This window comes from Erythrolamprus reginae, chromosome 3 (genome assembly GCF_031021105.1).
Source record: "Erythrolamprus reginae isolate rEryReg1 chromosome 3, rEryReg1.hap1, whole genome shotgun sequence".
Taxonomy (NCBI): domain Eukaryota; kingdom Metazoa; phylum Chordata; class Lepidosauria; order Squamata; family Dipsadidae; genus Erythrolamprus; species Erythrolamprus reginae.
In genome coordinates, this window is record NC_091952.1 from 220,416,725 (window position 1) to 220,431,340 (window position 14,616).

Here is a 14,616-nt window from a genome sequence, read left to right on the forward strand (position 1 = left end):
GGAATTTGGCCCGGCAAATTCGGAAAGGGGTGGGTTTTCTCGGTAATTCGGGTGTGCAGCCGCCGGAGGCTTCCCAAACCAGAGCCAAAGAGAACTACCCTGAGGGTTAGGGACAAAGGGTTCGCTCCGACCTGCCTTTGCTCTTCCCCACTACACATTCTATCCATTCCCTTGGCTTCCCCTCGGGACATTCCGGGTACGTCTCATTCCCAGAACTGCGCTTCCACTTTCATTCTCTTTAGAAATTGGGAAAGCCCCGCCGGTGGCTAAAAGGGATATAAATGCGAGGGCGGAAGCACCGCAAAAAACCTTGAACACCACACCCGGCGAAGCTGCTGAGGAGAAAAGAAACGCGAGGACGGCGCGGGCCGGGAAGAGGCCAGGTGGGTAGCAGGCTTGAGGGAAGTTAGCAGGCTGAGGGAAAAGGCGCTCCTCGGCAAACCTGTCCCCAGCCTGAAAGAGCGCGGAGCGCGCAATGGCCTTTCCAGGATGTGGAGAGGCGGCTGCTGAGGGCGCCGTTCGCCTTACCATGGGACATGGTCCGCGAGCCGGACGCTGCTCGCTCATGATGGAGCCGGTGTGACGTCCATGGCGCTGCCGGCGTCCCGGTGCAAAATCCTGGTCACGGCGGCGGTCTTGCGCTGAGGCTGCGAAGGGCCGGTAGAACGGACTCTCCGTAATAACATTAAATTCTTTCAAAGATTGAATGCCGTCCTAACAGCGTCGCCTTTGAACCACTTCGGGGATTAAGTTGAGCGGAGGGAGTGGAAAGCGCGCGGAGCCGCTCTTTGAGCCGAACCAAGCTCGCCTGTTGCTTGCCTTTTTTTCCCCCTTTTCTTTTTTTTTTTAACCGCCGAGAACTTCCGTATGGGCCAAACTAGTTTCGCTTTCCGGCTGGAACGAACGCCGCTGGTTTCGGAGGATTTTTTTCTCCCCCAAGCCCTTCGAACTCCCGGCCCTGCGGTCGACTTTCGCGTTTTTGCCACCTGCCGAAAGCAAGCGCGCAAAGGCGCGCGGGTCTTTCCGCTGCTCCCCTTGCTGCGGTTCTCCTTGGTCGCTTGACGGGCGTCGACGGAATCGCTGGAGGGTTTCTTTTCCTCCGGGATGAAATAAAAGAGCTGGATGACAGAGGAGGTGGGATCACGCTCGTCTCCGCTCCGCCACTCCGGAGGGTTTGCCAAGGCTCCCTTAAATGCGTGGGAAAGAACCCATTAGCGAGAATGGCAGCAAGTGCAAGGCTAGGGCGTGGCGGTGGCCGGGGTCCTCCCCAAAGGAGTGGGGCTGGCAGTCTTCAGGCTTCGCGACGCATGTGGAAATACTTGGCCCCTTCCCACAAACTGATCCCTGACCTCTTCTCCTTTTTGTGCTCCGTATCCTAAACAAAGGATTATGGAATAATCTGCAGTTTGTATCTGCTTTGGCATGAAGGTCCAAAAGCAGCTGGATGATCCCCACCGCTTTCAAGTGGCTTCTGGCTCCATCCTTCTATTTGGCGATGAGTTACTACTGTTGTGTTTTGAAATCTGTGTGTTCGTGTGTGTGTGTGTGTGAGAGAGAGAGAGAGAGAGAGAGAGAGAGAGAGAGAGAGAGAGAGAGAGAGTTCTCACATAAACTGGGATCTCAAGCTCTCGACCCAGAATGCCAGATCGACAAAATTGCCCACAAGGTTTATGCTGCAACGTCCTGCCTGTCTGTGACTATTTCAGCTTCAACCAAAACTACACAAGAGCACGCAACAGATTCAAGCTTAATATTAACCGCTCCAAACTTGACTGTAAAAAATACGACTTCAGTAGCCCAGTTGTCGAAACGTAGAACTCATTACCGGACTCCATAGTGTCATCCCCAAACCCCCAACACTTTATTCTTAGATTATCCACGATTGACCTTTCCAGATTCCTAAGAGGTTAGTAAGGGGCGTGCATAAGTGCACTAGAGTGCTTTCCGTCCCCTGTCCTATTGCTCTCCTATATCTCCTATACCTTTCTTCTATTCCTATATCTCGTCTTCTATTCTTTCATTGATATGTTCTATTCCTATTTCTACTCTTCTATTCTTTCTTAGATGTATTTTTCTATGAGTATATCCCCTATAACCTTCATTATGTATTTACTATATGTATACCCAACATAACCCTCATTGTGTAATGGACAAAATCAATCAATCAATAAAATAAAACTATAGGATATAAATTCTGGGAGGAGAGCTTGAGATCCCAATTTATGTCTTAACCATAGCACAAACTTTTTTTCCCTTCCTGCATGTTTATATTGCAGCCCATATCTAAAGTAGTCCTTATATATATATCACTATTAGAAACCCCTTTCTCCTGATCCAAATATTGTCATAGATGTAATCTGGTCCTCTTCGGTCAGTGACACAGTCATAGGAGTCCCCTCTCCCATATAGTAGGATCCCATTGATGCCTATTGCTCACTTTCAAGTCTCTGGTCTCCCCAGCGCCAAATCCCACCTTTTGAGGGGTTTAAAGTCAATCAGCAACAACTCTCCTCAAGCCTATCAATTGTTCTTTATGCTGCTCTTCCACACAGTGCTGGCATAATGACAAAACAGCACTAGACCTGCTGTGTGTAAACATACTATGTAAACCAACTAATGGCTAAACAATTGACCTTTCTTTCCCAGCCTAATCCTATCTTCAGAAGAATGTTGGTGAACGGATGTAAACTTGGCTCTGGGAATGGAAAAATGATCAATGGATTATTAAGGGAGGTGATTCATAAAATATTGCGTAGTCCTAGGTAGAAAGAAAATACGAAAAACAAACTCAAAACAACCCTGTCCTGATTTGGTTGAATGTAAGACATAGCAGAGGCAAACTTTGACATATTCCAAATTGTTCAAATCCTACAACAATAAATGGCATTCGGAAATGGAATTCTTTATTGGTCAAGTGTGATTGGAGACACAAGGAATTTGTTTCCCATGTATAAGCACTCAGTGTACAGACAAGAAAAAAGTGATAAATCATGGCTATCATTTAAAAAACATCATAAATCATAAGATGTAAAATTTAGTCATAGTCATAGAATACCAAATATGCTACTATAGAACTTATTCAAGAGTGTATTCAAATCTTCAGCTAAGAGGTTGAAATCCATTCTACAACTGTTTTGCAATGTGGCATTGGGTATAAAGTAGTACAATGTCTCTGTCCATAAGAAATTACCAAGCTAAGAACCATGCAAGTGTTGAAAGAAACTATATGGCTAGAATTTGACGATGATGGTATCCATGTCTGACTCTATTGTTAGAAGCTAGGAGTGTGTAATAGTAATGTGTGTTGCTGAGGATGGAAACAGGATTGCATTACGTAATCATGGACCATTTTAAATGTTGAGGACTAAAGGATTCAGAGAAAATTGGACATGCATTTTATAAATTTATAGCAGTAAAAAAATGAATCCGAACATATTCTCATAGCAGCTATTTTCTGGTGAAGCATGGGCTATGTTTCTCCTTTAGCACCTTTTACTATATGAAATGCACTGATTTTCTCTAAAGTATTGAACCAAAGACTGTTGTCTTTAATTGAATTTAGCTGCTTATTTGAGTTTAAAGAAGAAATGATGAAATAAGGCAAATAGGCAAATGTTTCTGATACCATTTCCACCTTATCTACCTGTATAAATATTTAATAACTTGCTTCCCTTTTCATTTACATAGTATTCTCTGGTTTTCAGATCTTTGCTTTGTGCAACTGGGCTGGGTTTTGATACTGCTTTTCTCCCCCATTTAATTTTCTGCAACTTCCTTTTAATATGTGACTTTTTAAAAGAACTTTGCTAATGAGGTTTTTTTAAACTGCATCTCCTTCTTCTTTTGATTCTTTTAATTCCATTTGTCCCAGACTCTGGCTAACCTAAAATCCTTAAGTACTTCCTAGGACACTAAAGTAATCATCTTATATGTAAACAAATCTCAGAAGATACAGCTACTTATTGGTGTAATGTTGAAGACATCATAAATTAAAATGGAGACCATGACTTTTAATCCTGCCTTAAGACCTTACTTCTAATTAGACATAAACTTTAGCTGCTTGAAACCAGATTCGTCAGTTTAAGGCTTTTAATCCCAGCTACCTGAATGCAGAACTATAGCTGTAGAATACTCTCCAAAATTTATGTATTTATTTATTAGATTTCTATGCCCCCCTTCTCCGCAGACTCAGGGTGGCTCACAACAGAAGTAAACACAAAAAGAATATAAGAAATCTAACTTAAAATATACTCTAAAAAGCCAATTCTTAAAACAAGTCATCTACATTCATCCCATCATACATTAAACATTCAGTCATTGGCCAGGGTTAGATGTTAAAACTCAATGGCCCCAATCCTGTTGGCAAAGGTGGGATTTTAGTATCTTGTGGAAGGCTAGGAGGGTGGTGGCAGTACAGATCTCCAGAGGGAGTTGATTCCAGAGGACTGGAGCTGCCACAGAGAAGACTCTTCCCCTAGGCCCTGCCAGATGACATTGTCTGGTTGATGGGACCCGGAGAAGGCCAACTCTGTGGGTCCTAACTGGCTGTTGGGATACATGAGGCAGAAGACGGTCCCGTAAGTAATCTGTTCTGATGCTATGTAGGGCTTTATAAGTCATAACCAACACTTTGAATTGCATTTGGAGACCAATCGGCAGCTAATGCAGCTTGCAGAGTGCTGGAGAGATATGGGCATATCTTGGGAGGCCCATGACAGCTTGCGCGGATGTTCTTCAAAGGTAGACCATGTAGAAAGCATTGCAGTAGTTGAACCTCAAGGTGATAAGGATGTGAGTAACTGTGAGAAGAGATTCCCTGTCCAGATAGGGCTGCAACTGGTGCACCAGACGGACCGGGGCAAACATCCACCTCGCCACAGCTGAGAGATGTTGTTCTAAGCTCAGCTGTGGATCGAGGAGTACGCCCAATAAAATTTACCCAGTTTGCATGGAAGAACTTCGAACTATAGATTCAAAAGAAGTAAAAGTACTGTTATTCCTTCCCAAGGTTTTAAGACATCAGAGCAAGGCTATGTCAACAAATCTATCCACATCTGAATTTATATTTATCCATACTGAATCATAAGTAGTTAGCAAATACTGAATCATAAGTAATCAGCAAGTATTTACTAGCATATAATATTGCTGTTATAAGGCACATAAAATTCCAAAAGATAATGTTTGAAGTCATGTCAGATATCTACTGATATGGGAAAGTCAGCTATTGTTTCCTACTAGCTTCAGTTTAGAAATATTAAAAATATTTCTTTTAATTCCCTTAAACATGGAAGCAGATGCCATCAAATATAAATGCTGATAGCTTTATTTTTTTCTCATTTCTATAATAATCTTCTAAAACCATCTTCATTGGTATTGATTATAATATCTTTTATTAACAAATTCCACAGTTTAACTATATGAAGGTAGTCCTTCACTTACAACACTTATGACAATTGCAGCATCCCTGTGGACACAAGATCAAAATGCAGACACTTATCAACTGACTCATATTTATGACGATTTTGATGTCCTCCAATGTCAATAATCTTTCATTTCTCATTTCAATACATTCTTTCATCATGTTAACACATGCTAGGATAGCTCCCAATTTGATAGTAGTTTTTGTAACCTGTAACACTTTTAAATTTATTCTTGCTTCCCTCCTCCCCGGCAATATATTTTATTATTATTTTATTAAGATCCTCAAAGTATTTTTTTCTTCAATCTCATTGGAATTGTTTGAAACAAGTACAATAATCTCAGTAATATATTCATCTTAATTGTGGCTATTCTTCCTATTAACGATAATTGCAAACATTTTCATTTTTCCAAATCTATCTTGATTTTTTGTATCAGCTTATAATAATTATCTTCCTTAATCATTACATAGCTTGCTGTTAGTTGAATCCCTAAATATATCACTTTCTAAGTAATATGAATTCTAATCTCTTCATTAACTCTTTTTTCTTTTTTTCTGTAATATTTTTCAGTAAAATCTTAATTTTTTTCTTTATTTTCAATCCTGCCACTTCGCCATATTCTTCTATTTTTTAAATTAATTTTGGCTCTGTTTCTTGTGGATCTTCTAAAATAAAAACTAGATCATCTGAAAATGCCTGTAATTTATATTCTTCCTTTTTTATTTCCATAACTTTTATTTCCTTATTCTGCCTAATATTTCTGTTTAATACTTCCAGTGTCAATACAAATAATAGTGGTGACAGAAGACAACCTTAGCTTCTACCCTTCCTGATATTAACCTTTTTAGTCAATTCTCCATTTACAGTACCATCACCTTTGCAGTTTGTCTTAATCATCTTAAATCTCTTTCCAAAGTTCATAACTAAAGTAATTCATTAAATACTTCCAACATTGACTTGCCTATAGAGTTTTGTAAAGTTTTAGATAACTGCTGCTACCCATGGTGTTTTGACATTCTTTTGTTTCTTCTAATGTTACTTTAACTGTTTCGGATACTGTCAGTAACTCTGCTTTTTCTAAGTATACATTTATTTATTTTCTTCTGAAATTGTCTCTTGATCATATAGTTTTTCACAATAATCAAGAATTATTTGCTTTTTATCATCATTTTGATAAAGTCCCTTCATCAGTTTCTTTTCTTCTTTTTCAATCTATATGCCAAACATTTTCCTGGCTTATTTGCATTTTCAAAAAAAAATGTTTACATCTTTTAAATTTTTTGTGTTGGCTCTTTATCTATTAAATTCAGCTTATGTTTTTAAAGTCCATTTTATGTAATAAATAGAGTTAAAAATAAATTTTCCATAGTTTTGAATCATTATGTGAAATCATTCATATAATTTCTTTATAATGTTACATACATTTTCCATCAGTTGTTAGTAGCGCAACATGTTCTTTTAATAATACTAGTTTAAATTGAGATAATGGCTTGCCTAAAGGCTGATAGACACATGTCTAGAAGTTAACATGTAGATTGATTTCCCAGTGAAAACAGAACTGAGTTATAGTTCTTACAGAAGCTTTCTTACAAAAAAGAAATATCATATAACCTAAGACTTTGATTTGTTAATTCTTTATTTTCCTGCATGGTACTATAATAACCAAGAATCATTTTGCTCTATGGTTAAAGTAGCAGGCTAGAAACAAGAAGACTGGAGGTTCTGCTCACCTTAGGTCCAAAGCTTTGCGCCAGTCAACTTCAGAGTGAGTAGAAGAAGAAGACAATGGCAAATCAATTTTTGCAAAGAGAATTGCAGGGACTTGTTGAGGCAGTCTATTTAAACAGCAGGTATATGATTGCAGTGTTGTTATATGGCTTTTTCTCCTCATCCAATGAGGAGAAAAAGCCATATAACAACACTGCAATCATATACCTGCTGTTTAAATCTATTTGTTTGATGGATTTTTGAACCCAAACTAATGACAAATTTCTGGATTCCCAACTTAGTTTAAATTGACAGTCATATAACTATATCCTTGACATATATCTTGACGTATATCCTTTTGTTCTGTTCCTAAGATTTTTTAATCAACTTGAGCAAGGATTGCTGGATTATATGATTTTTTTAAAAAAATATTTTTCATTTTTATTATAGTGAATGAAATATAATAAAAATATGGGGATTATAGTGAAACATAGCAAATAAAAATGAACAGTCATAAATATAAAGTAATGATTAAAATGAATAAAAACATCCTTTCCCTTCCTTTTATTCCTAAAATAACATGATGTTTCTAAAATTGAATTAATTCAATTTTTTTTGTTTTAACTCTTTGTTCTCCGCAATTTGTCCCAGTGAAAACAGAACTGTGTTATAGTCTAAAGAAGCCTTCTTACAAAAAATGTTAAACATAATTTTATTGACTTACAATTAAAACATAGAAACTAATACAAACAAATTAATAATATAAAATAAATGCAAAAAAAATAGAAAAGAAAGAAAAAATAATAATACAGTGAAGAAAAAGAAGAGAATCATGTAAAGAAATGTCTTTCTCAGGCCTTCATAGGCCTCCCTGGCATGAGTGATATCAAGCTGGACACACCCACCCTGCCTCCCCAGGTCAAACACAACCCTGATGTGGCCCTTAATGAAATTGGGTTTGACACCCCCGACCTATAGTATCCCTTAAGTTTCCTTAGCAAGTTTTTCAAAAATAGTCTGCTATTACCTCTTTCATAGAGCTGATAGAGAGTTACTGACCCAAGTCAGTAAGCTGGGGTTGTGTCTAGGACTGACCTAGAACCCATAGTCTTCCAGTTTCTAGCTTGGTGTTTTAACCACTGCACCAAATTGGCTTTCAAAAGAATATCTCCCTATAGACGTTTCCACATTTTAAACCTACATACTTTGGTGTTCTGCCGGCGTGTCTCAATCGCCTGTAATTACAGGGTAATTAGTCCAAGAAGACACACACCACACGATAAAAGGAAAACCCAAAAGTTTTTATAAACCGAAAAACAGACACAGCTCCCTTTTTAAATGTCAAAGGGATTTTCTGGTAGACACAAGGCACAGGTTAAATGCAGTCCAATTTCTCACTCAATAAGTGGGAAATTGAGTCCAATTCTAAAGTCCAGAGAGTCCACACACACAATTCTGAACAGCAAAAACCATGATCTTGACGAAACAATGAATCAGATAAACTGCCATGAGGCTAAAACACCAGGCTGCACTTTTATCTGTAGCACTAATTACAGCAGCCCCACCCAACCACAGGTGGCCTCATTTTCTCTTGTAATAATCCTTCAGTTATTGTCTCCTATGCATCACTTTTCACATGCGTGGATGTGTCATTAATTCTTGTTCAGAATCCAGGGGTGATACAGATGATTGATCTCCTCCTGGGCTGTCTGCCAAACTCCCCTTTTCCCTGTCACTCACGCTTCCTTGGTCAGAGGAGACTTCGTCGGCAGATTGTACTGGGAGCAAAACAGGCCTGCGGCCTGTGGATGTCTCCCCCACATCCACCTCCACATTCCTTGGGGCAGGAGCTGGGCAAGAGCTAACCACAATACTTTGGAGAACAATTAAAAGTATGAGAATAAAATTGAATATTACTTCTTGCTTCCCCAATGTGAAGGGTGCAGCACATATTTATCTAATAATGAAAGTAGCACCAGTTATTGTGTGGATGAATGATCGCTGATCCCTTTTTGTGTAATGGGAAATATTTTCTGCATTAGACCTAGCGTGTCAAGCAGAAATAAACACTGTAAATAAGGCATATTGAACCTCATACAATGCACAGCTGAGATTCATCAAACAATAGTTGCAGAGTGCTTTCTTGTCTTCCATGCCTTTTTGGCTAATCTCTCAGATCTGCAAAGGTCAGCTCGCAAGTCTTGGGTCCCAATTAAGACTAAGCACCACAATGTTTTAAGTCTGAGTTATTTCATTGGGTGTGAATAAAGGGTTCTGTGAACTTGATGGATCTGTCAAAATCAAAGTAGGGTCACCAGTCCCAGTATTGTCCAGCCATACGACTCGTTCCACTTGGGGCTTTTAGCATTTTTCTTCCCCATCCTCCTGATTTGAAGACAGGTTCCTTTCATGATAGAAATGCAGTAGCCATACATTTTTGTGCTTTTAAGCAAGGTTTATGTACTTCAAACATTTACATTTACTGCACATATTCCATAGTAACCCTTTTTGCCATAATCATTTGTTTCTTTCATAATCTGCCATATATATAAATGTGGAATAAATATTTATAAATAAGTATGCAATAAATGTAAAATACATTTTTAAAAAGCGTTACTTAAAGGGTTGGGTTGTGGGGCAGAACAGTAAATCATTTTATTTCAATACAGTGGCAGCCAACAGAATTGTTATGCTGTATCCCCCATAACTATGCAGGTCCTCTGGGATTTCTTCCAGAGAAAATACATGCTGTTACTTAATGGGTAAGTTATAAGCATCATAAAAGAATTTGTTCTGGCATGGTGTCGCTACTTATAGCCCCTGGAAAATGACTCCTAACTGCTGAACTAACAATTCATTTTGTTTTCCCAAAATCCTGAATTTTCTTTTGCCAATTGTGTTTTGTTCCCAGAATGTTGGGTCATGAATGAGGTGAACCAGTTTTCAGAAGTTTACAGCTCTTTATTTGTAATAATAGCTAACAGGTTGCCAAACACGGCAGTTAACATATACGCTCCAGATGACAGCAGTTGAAGTCCTGTTTGAAATCTCCTTATATATGTAGCCTCAAAAAGTTAGCCAATCAGGAGGCAATATAGCACTCCCTGTGGGACAGACCTGAGTGAAAACTCCCAGACATAACACTCCTTCCCACCTAGCTGATGCATGCATAATCACCTAGGTAGGCGGGGTGAGGTCAAACTCATTCTGACCATATCAGTATGCCTTCAGTGATAGATGAGTGAGGTTGCCCTGTTGATTTTCTGCCTTCCTTGGGGACCGTGTTACCTTGTCTGCCAGCTGGACCTTTTCAAGACTGGAGATCAGAATTGCTGGAAACTGTAATGCTTGCTCCTCGGAATCCTTTTCAGAAACAGTGAATAGTTCAGGCTCCATCCACTACAGTTTAGTCTTTTCCTAAACTGTTTAAATGACATCCTGAAGTTATAAGTTCCCAGGACTGGAATGGGGTTTCCTTGAAAATCCCTCAATCTCAACACTCAGGGCTTCAACCATACCACATCTCAGACATCAACACCCTTGAAAACGTCCAAAGATATTTCACCAGAAGAGCCCTTCACTCCTCCACTCGAAACAGAATACCCTATGAAAATAGACTAACAATCTTGGGTCTACAAAGCTTAGAACTACAGTGCCTAAAACACGATTTAAGTATTGCCCACAAGATCATATGCTGCAACGTCCTACTGGTCAATGACTACTTCAGCTTCAACCGCAACAACACAAGAGCACGCAACAGATTCAAACTTAATATTAACCGCTCCAAACTTGGCTGTAAAAAATATGACTTTAACAATCGAGTTGTCGAAGCGTGGAACTCATTAGTGTCAACCCCTAACCCCCAACATTTCTCCCTTAGGCTACCCACGATTGACTTCTCCAGGTTCCTAAGACATCAGTAAGGGGCGTACATAAGTGCATTAGTGTGCCTTTCGTCCCCTGTCCAATTGTCTTTCCTTTATCTCATATATCATATATATTTTCTTCCTCTCATATATCTTCTCTATTTTTACATATTATCTTTATATATATTACTTCATGTCTATTCTCTTCTATATGTATTGTGTATTGGACAAATGAATAAATAATAAATAACCAACTTTTAGATACTTTGGATATTATTTTCTTTATTGTACTCCAGGATAATATAGACATAGAGGACCCTATGCCTCTTTCTATAGAGCAAGGATTCCTCTCAATATGGTCAGTTAGAAAAAAAAATCCTTGGAGAATCCCCAATTTGATCTATCACTGTTTTCACAGGGTCATTCCATAATGAGAAACAATCCTGTCCCTGCCTAAACACTAGACTGCCTCTTCTTATAGATCTGTCAACTGCGGGGCTGTCATCTGCCTGTTTTCCCCTACAGACCCTAGCAATGTGGCCCTTCTTATTGTGACTGAGATAGTCACGGTCTTGAATCAGAATCTGCTCTCAAATGCCTTCCCCTACATCCTGCACAGTTAGGCTGCACCATGTTTTTCTTACCCAGCCAACCTCTGCATGTCCAGGCTTCAACTCAACATCATCATCTGGGGTCCCACACAAATTAAGGAAACACACTGTCTTCCTGCTGTTTGTTAGGCCTGTAGGAAACATTTGAAGCAGTTGGAATACGATTCCCATGTTTCTGCAGCACTATTGAAGACCACTAAGGTGGTCACAGACACTATTGTGAAGTGATGCTTCCCTCAGCCAGTGACAATCGGCTAGTCAGTGACTTGCTCTATCGCTCTGGTGCCTCACTTCAAAAAAATCCCATACTCATTGCCAAAATTGTTCCATTTCCAGAATAGTGGGTGATGAATGAGGTGAACCAGGCTTCAGAATTTGACAGCTCTTTATATAGAGAGCTGTCAAACAGGTATCCAACCAGGAAGCATTATAGTACCTCCTGTAGAGGATGGACCTAAGTGAAAAGACGGACATAACAAGTTGGGCCCACAATACTTGCTGATGTCAATCCATTTTGTTTTTGGTCTCTTCTCTGGATGCTTTTGATCAAGTAGAATCTATTCTAAAACTGCCTTGGTTCATCTGCAATCAGTTCTTCTTGTTATGTGACCAGCCCATTTCCCTTACAGTTCTTTTACTCTCTTGATGATAACATGTATTAAGATCAATAATGCTTGCTTTGAATAAAAATTCAAAGTACCTTTTTTCTATTTTTTATAAGGCCAGGCTTAAAAAAAAAGTTTATTATTTCATCAATTGTGTATGTCCGCTCATCTCACGCAAGGTGACTATTGGCAACATACAATAATACTATGCATATCCAAAAGTTCAGTCTGACTGATGGTATAATTACCTTTTACTGATGAACCCTTTGAAGAAGCACTGAGCTGCTGAGGTTTTAAATTAACACTTTACAAATGGACAATTAAACTTATTTGATATAAGTGCGAGACCTGGCTGCAATTGTCTGAAGATAAGTATCGGTAGTTCAGCTCCACACCTCCATTCTCACCCTAGCTTTTTACCCATGTGCCTTCCCCCACCCCTTGCACTCAGGAGAGGTTGAGGGCCTTAACTAGGACTTATTTGAGAGGCAGGGCTTATATTGGGTGCAAAAAATCCAGCGAGGGCTTACTTTGAGGATAGGCAGTCATGGGCTCCAACCTCTGTGGAAAGCGAAGCATGTAGGGCCATTCCGGTTCCAGCTGCTCATGCACAGTGTTCTGCGGGCGTGTCCCAATCACCGATAATTACAGGGTAATTAGTCCAAAAAGACACACACTACACGATAGAAGGAAAACCCAAAGTCTTTATCAACAGAAAAGCAGAAAAAACTCCCTTTTTAAATGTCAAATGGATTTTCTGGTACACACAAGCACAGGTTAAATGCAATCCAATTTCTCACCCAGTAACTGGGAAATTGAGTCCAATTCTAAAGTCCAGAAAGGCCACACACAGTCTTGAACAGGGAAACAGCAAAACTACGATCTTGACGAAATGATGAATCAGATAAACTTCCACAAGGCTAAACCAGCACGCTGCTCTTTTTATCTGTAGCACTAATTACAGCAGCCCCACCCAACCACAGGTGGCCTCACTTATCTCCTGTAATAATCCTTCAGTTGTTCTCTCCTATGCATCACTGTACGCATGCGTGGGTCCGTCATACATTCTTGTTCAGAATCCAGGGATGATAAGGATGATTGATCTCCTCCTGGGCTGTCTGCCAAACTCCCCTCTTCCCTGCTACTCATGCTTCCTTCATCAGAGGAGCCTTCGTCAAGAGATTCTATTGGGAGCAAAACAGGCCAGTGGCATGTGGATGTTTCCCCCACCTCCACCTCCACATTCCTTGGGGCAGGAGCTGGGCAAGAGCCAACCACAACACACGGTAAAAAATTACTGGTCTTTTTGCTTCCGCGCATTTGCTTCCGTGGAAGCAAAGAAACCGGCAATTTTTGCTGCTGGAAAGACGTCCTCGCGTGAGATTTTGGCTGCTACACATGGGCAGTAGCTGGAATCTCACTGCGGCGCCTGGAGTGGCAGCTGCCAAAAGTGGCCTGCCCATTCTGGCTGCTGCCCATCTCCGGCCACGCAATGTTCTCTCACGCCACTGGAGAGAGATGCCTGTGGCACAGGAGAGCACCATGCCTGCAATGCCCCTGCAGGCAAGGTAAGGACTGGGTGGGTGATTCACAGCATGGCAGGTAGGAGTGAGTGGTGGTGGTGGGGAAAGCTGGCGTGAGAAGCGAATGGCGGCAAGCGGGCGGTGGGGGGGCAGCCGCCGTGTAGCGCAAACGGCAGCAAGCAGGCGGTGGGGGGAAGCCACTGCATAGCATGAATGGTGGCGAGCGGACAGTGGGGGGAGCTGCCACATAGCGCAAATGGCGGCAAGTGGATAGAGGAGGGCAGCTGCCACGTAGCACGAGCGGCGTCAAGCGGATGGTGGGGGGAAGCCACCACATAGCGTGAATGGCGGTGTGCGGACAGTGAGGGGGCAAATGACGGCGGGCAGCGGCGAGTGGGCACTTACCTTTGCCCATTTCTGTGTTCCTTTCGCTTATGCGCATGTGTAAAAGTGAAAACACCAGAAATTTTGCTCGCTCACATGAGATTCAGCTTCTGCGCACTTGCAGAAGCGCAAGTGCGCGCTCCCGGCCCGTTCTGGTAGGGCCAGGATTGGTGGCCCGCAACTGGAGATAGGTCTTATTTTCTGGGAACCACGATACTAATGTAAGAATCATTGCATTCTCAAAGTCTGATGCAAGCATCAAAGCCTTATGCAAAGTCTGATGCAGCTTTGTTGCTGCGGGCGTTGATGTTTGTGTTTGCATCACCTACACTTTAAATAGTAAAACAATGATTTGGAAATGTATCCCCACATTGTAAGTAGGATTTATTACTTGAAAAGTGTTACTATTATTGGCTCCTTTAGCAAAGTTCAAACCATATTAATAAGGTTTCATCTTTTGTATCAGACTGTCACAAATTGAATCAGCCACCAGAGGGAAC

General features: G+C 40.7%; 1 protein-coding gene across 2 annotated transcripts in view; it reads left to right on the forward strand.

Moving 5' to 3' along the window:
- Nucleotides 1-309: 309 nt before the first annotated feature.
- The window catches only part of STMN2 (stathmin 2), a 224,397-nt gene continuing 210,090 nt past the window's right edge, over nucleotides 310-14,616 (forward strand). The window contains exon 1 of one of the 2 annotated variants that reach the window (XR_011558735.1): nucleotides 310-383. The gene's annotated coding sequence lies outside the window, so the exon portion shown is untranslated. The remainder of the gene's footprint in view (nucleotides 384-14,616) is intronic. The other variant, XM_070747963.1, reaches the window with a different exon arrangement.